Genomic DNA, 4914 nt, shown 5'->3' on the forward strand with positions numbered 1-4914 from the left:
TTAAATGAGGATGCCGTTGTTGGTGTTGATTTCCCAAGAAGAAGAAGAAGTAATAAAGTTAGATTTGACGATGATTGTGTTGTTGTTGTTTTTGAACTTGGTATGATTTTTAATGGTCCTAAGGAATTTATAAAAGCTTTGGGGAGTTATACAGTAGAAAATAGGGTTCAGATTGTCTTAAGACCTAATGAAGCTCATAGAGTAAGGGCTAAGTGCAAATTCAAGACAAAATGCAACTAGTTGTGTTATGGTGCACTTGACAGAAACTCTGGTAATTTTTTGATTAAGAAATATAATCCAGTGCATAAGTGTACAACATCAAACAAGAATAAGATGTGTACAATTAAGTTTGCTACTGATAGATTCAGGGATGAAATAAGTAAACAACCATCTTTGAAAATTTGGGAAATACAGGAATTGTGCAGAGAAAAATTGGGATTATATGTGGGTAGAACAATCTATTACAGGGCAAAGTTACAGGTCCTAAGAGATACCATGGGGGACTGAAACTTAGAATTTCCAAGATTATGTGATTATGGTGAGATGATCAAACAAACCAATCCTGGCAGTTCTGTTTGGCTGAGAATGGACAGTGAAACTATCCCAGGTAAAAATCTATTTATTTATTTCTATGTGTGTCTTGATGCATTAAAAAAAGGGTGGATGGAAGGATGTAGAAGAATTATAGAGTTTGATGGATGTTTCTTAAAGGGTGCCTGTAAGGGTGAACTTCTAGTTGCAGTTGGGAAGAATGGAAACAATCAGATGTTTCCTAAAGCCTGGGCTATTGTGGACAAGGAAACCAAGCATAGTTGGAGTTTTTTTGTCAACTACTTGAAAGAGGATCTGCAGTTGGGTACTGGAGCAGGTCTTACTATGATGGATGATATGCAAAAGGTAATATTTGATATTTTTTTAACTGTCAGTTAATTATAAATAGAAATTCTTTGTCAAGTACCTTAACTATTTTTTTTTTGTGTAGGGTTTTCATGTTGTTGTTCTTGAATTGTTACCAAATGCTGAAATTAGAAGATGTGCTAGACACATCTGGGCTAACTAGAGTCAAGAGTGAAAGGGAGAAGAGAGAAAAAAAATAGTTTTGGAAATGCTCAAAGGCAAGTTTTGAAGTAAAATTCAAAGAAGAACTAGATTACATGAACTAACTTGGTACGAAAGGTAATGATATCATTGGTGATTTACTGCATTATCCTAGGGAGTCATGGGTTAGGGCATTCTTTAAAGAGCATTGTAAGTGTGATGCTGTTAAGAATAACATGTGTGAGACCTTTAATTCATGGATCGTAGTCCCTAGACATAAATCTATCATTACCATATTGGAGGAAATTAGGAGAAAAATCATGAGTAGAACTATGGATATGATTAAGTTTTCCAATACTTGGATATGTGATATTGAACCTATGGCTAGACTTATTTTGGAGGAGAATAAGGATAGGGCTAGGGCTTGCAAGATGTTTTGGAATGTTGATGTTAGATTTGAGGTTGGAGAAGGGGAGTATAGGCATACTGTGAACTTGACTAATAGGTCATGTAGTTGTAGAACTTGGCAGTTGAGAGGCATTCCTTGCCAACATGTCATTTGTGTGTTGTATCATGTTGAAAAAGAGCCTGAATCTTATATGAAACATTGGTATAAGAAGGAAACCTTCTTGAAGGCTTATAATCACTTTATCCAACCAATCTCCAATATGAAGATGTGGCCTGAGATAAATAATCCAAAGATTGAGCCCCCTCAACCTTAAAAAATATCAGGTAGACCTACAAAAAATAGAAAGAAAGGCAAAGGGGAACCAGTAAAGAAATCTAGAAAAATGTCCAAAAAGTGTGGAAAAATAACATGCTCCAAGTGTCATCAACAAGGCCATAACAAAAGATTTTGCAAGGTAAATCACTCACTTTTATTTGATTTTAGAAGTTTATTTTTTAGTTTGATTTTATAACTTATTAACTAGTGTGCTATGATTTTATAAATTCCTGATCCCAATGTAGAAGCACATAGCCAAGGATTTCAGTTTAGTGGTCAAAATTCACAAAGAAGTTGCCAACCTAAATGCTCAAGCCAACCTGCACCTTCAACCTCAAAAAAATCAACATCAAGTAGCTCAAGTCAACCTGTACCTTCAACCTTAAAAAAATCAGCATCATGTAGCTCAAGTCAACCTGCATCTTCAACTACATTTTGTGGTGATACAAGCAGAGTTAGAAGATTGAAAGAAGCTATAACATCTACCTTTTGTGGTGATACAAGAATTCCTATTACAGAAGGAATCAAGAGTCAACTACCTCCTAGAAGTAGAGTAATTATTGGGCAGAAAAGGGGAAGAGTTGGAACCACAAAGTATGTTGTTGAAGGTGGATCAAAAAGGTCAAACAATGTTGGATTTGGAATCTACACTAATGCAAGGGGAACCCAAATACTGAATGTAAGTTAACTCACATTATTTCTTTAAAAATAAAGGGCATATATATAATGTTTATTGATCCTTCTTTTTTCTTTTAAAAAATAGCCTAGGACATCAAGTCAAAGGAACCTACAAAGTGGTACAACTTACAAGAATGCAAGTTCTACAGGGTTGATGTTGGTTATAAGCCTAGAGGCTTGAAATGAAAAAACAAAGATGTTGTCACCACTAATCAATTGCAGCAGCTGACCAACAAAAAGAAGAAGAAGTAGTCCAGAAGAAGCATTTTAGTCTGATATGTAATTTGCAGTACCAAACAATCAATTTAGTTATTGAAGTAAACATTCTGGTTCTTTAGTTTTTGAAACCTGTAAATTCAGGTTCTTTAAGTAGTATCATGCAAACTGCGAGCTCCAATATGGAGCATGTTTTTTGGATTATTAATTAGTGTTAACTGAAGCTCAATATGGAGCATATTTATGAACTTCTTGTTGGTGTTTCTTTGAGCTCAATATGGAGCATATTTATTAACTTGTTGGTGTTTGTTTGCGCTCAGTTTGGAGCGTATAGCTGAAGTTGTTGTTGCGTTCAGCTTTATATGGAGTGTATAGATGAAGTTGCTAGTGTTGTTTTCAGCGCAATAGAAGCGTATAAGTTAGTTGTTGTTGGTGTTGATATCAACTCAATATGGAGCATATAACTTAGCTGACTGTTTTTGTTTTGTTACTAATGGAAGAACTGAGAAGAAACCACAAGGTACTTGCTGTTTAGGACTTAAAATGGTGTTGAAAACTGATGTTGAGTGTCTCTGTGAAGGATTTAACACTGCAGATGTTCAGGATGAATGCTGCAGCTGTTCAGGACTAATGCTACAGCTGTTCAGGACTAACTGATGTTGTTCAGGACTAATGCTGCAACTTCTCCTGCTATTTCTCCAGTTGCTGGATCGACAACCATCTCAGCAGGTGCTTCAAATTTTTCCAGCATTCAATACACACCAACTTTTGAAGAATGAGAATGAATAATTCCAAGCAACTTTAAAACATACAAAGAATCGCAACAGACAACAAAAGCTAAAAGTAGATATAAAACATTTCATTTCATCAAAATGTAACATTCTTACAAGACCAACATTACATCAACAAACGAAACCTAACAAGAAGAAATTTAAGTCATTTTGCAACTTCAACACTAGGAAGGCAATCATAACTTCAAGGCCATCAAAACTTCAATGCCAAACTTCAACAATTTGGCTTTAATATCCATATTCCCCACAACAACAAACAAGTAGCAACGACACCAACAATATTATCTCTTCTAGCTCGATTTTCTTTATCTTCAAAGGACTTAACTTTCTTCAACAAACCCCAAATCACCCTATTTGCTTGTGAAGAGTGTCGTTCTTCATACCAATCAAAGTAATCACACCCGTTTCATTTCTACAAAATTAATAACAAAAATAATTACAAAATCAATAATTAATCGACTTATTAAGTTAAGAAGTAAAAAACATTACCTTCGAATTTTTACACGTAAAAAATCTATGACTGGGATTTTGTTAAGTCCAAGAAGTCTTTAGTAATGCTTCATTACCACATTTACAATAGCGATAATCTTTTTCACAAAAAGCCATGGACGACGAGCTCGGCATTGTCCAATTCAATTCGAATAAAATAATAAAAAGTTTTTACTTTTGAAAAATTACACAAGATGAAGAATAGAGAAGTTTTTCATAAAAAGAATTCTAAGAGGAGTCACAAATTAGGGTTAAAATTTGATTTGGAAATGAAGAAGATGAAATATGGGTATATTACCCTTGGGGGGTCATTTATATGCCATATCAGCAAAACAACAGGCTTCCACGTGCCTTTGCAGAGTGTTTCACACGCGCTTTGCCAACAAGGCAAAAGATGCCAAAGTGGCACACTTGAAGGCCACTTGAGGTGTCAAAATGGAACAATGTCCACTTGAGGTGGCTAACTGAAAAATCGTGCATACTTAAGGGGGCTGCGTATAGATTAGGCCAAAATTAAATGACTCGTCAACTGTCACGCCATGCTACCTTAAGGGTAGGTTTGAACCATTTATGATTCCCTAAAAACATTTTTTACTATTTTCCCTAACAATAAGGACAAGAATCGGAAGAGAAGAAAATTTCAATATCTTACCCATGAGTGAACTCTCCAACTAATCAACACAGCCATTAACACTACTTGGGTACTCCAGCAATCAACCATCAATGGTAGATAAACTACTAACAAATAAGAATGACTTGACATAAATGGCAAATAACCCCATTCTGCTTGTAAGTTTTTAGAGCAACCTTTCGTACTCCTCAAAGTTCGTCTCAATGTCATTTGAATATCAACTGAATAATGGAAAACCTCTAGCAGGAAACATTTTCCCCTTTAATGGATTTTACATAGGGCAAATCTGAATCAAACGGGCCAGCAGATAGGAAATGAATAATAAAGCTTAAAGATGCAACACAATG

This window comes from Capsicum annuum, chromosome 9 (genome assembly GCF_002878395.1).
Source record: "Capsicum annuum cultivar UCD-10X-F1 chromosome 9, UCD10Xv1.1, whole genome shotgun sequence".
Taxonomy (NCBI): Eukaryota; Viridiplantae; Streptophyta; class Magnoliopsida; order Solanales; family Solanaceae; genus Capsicum; species Capsicum annuum.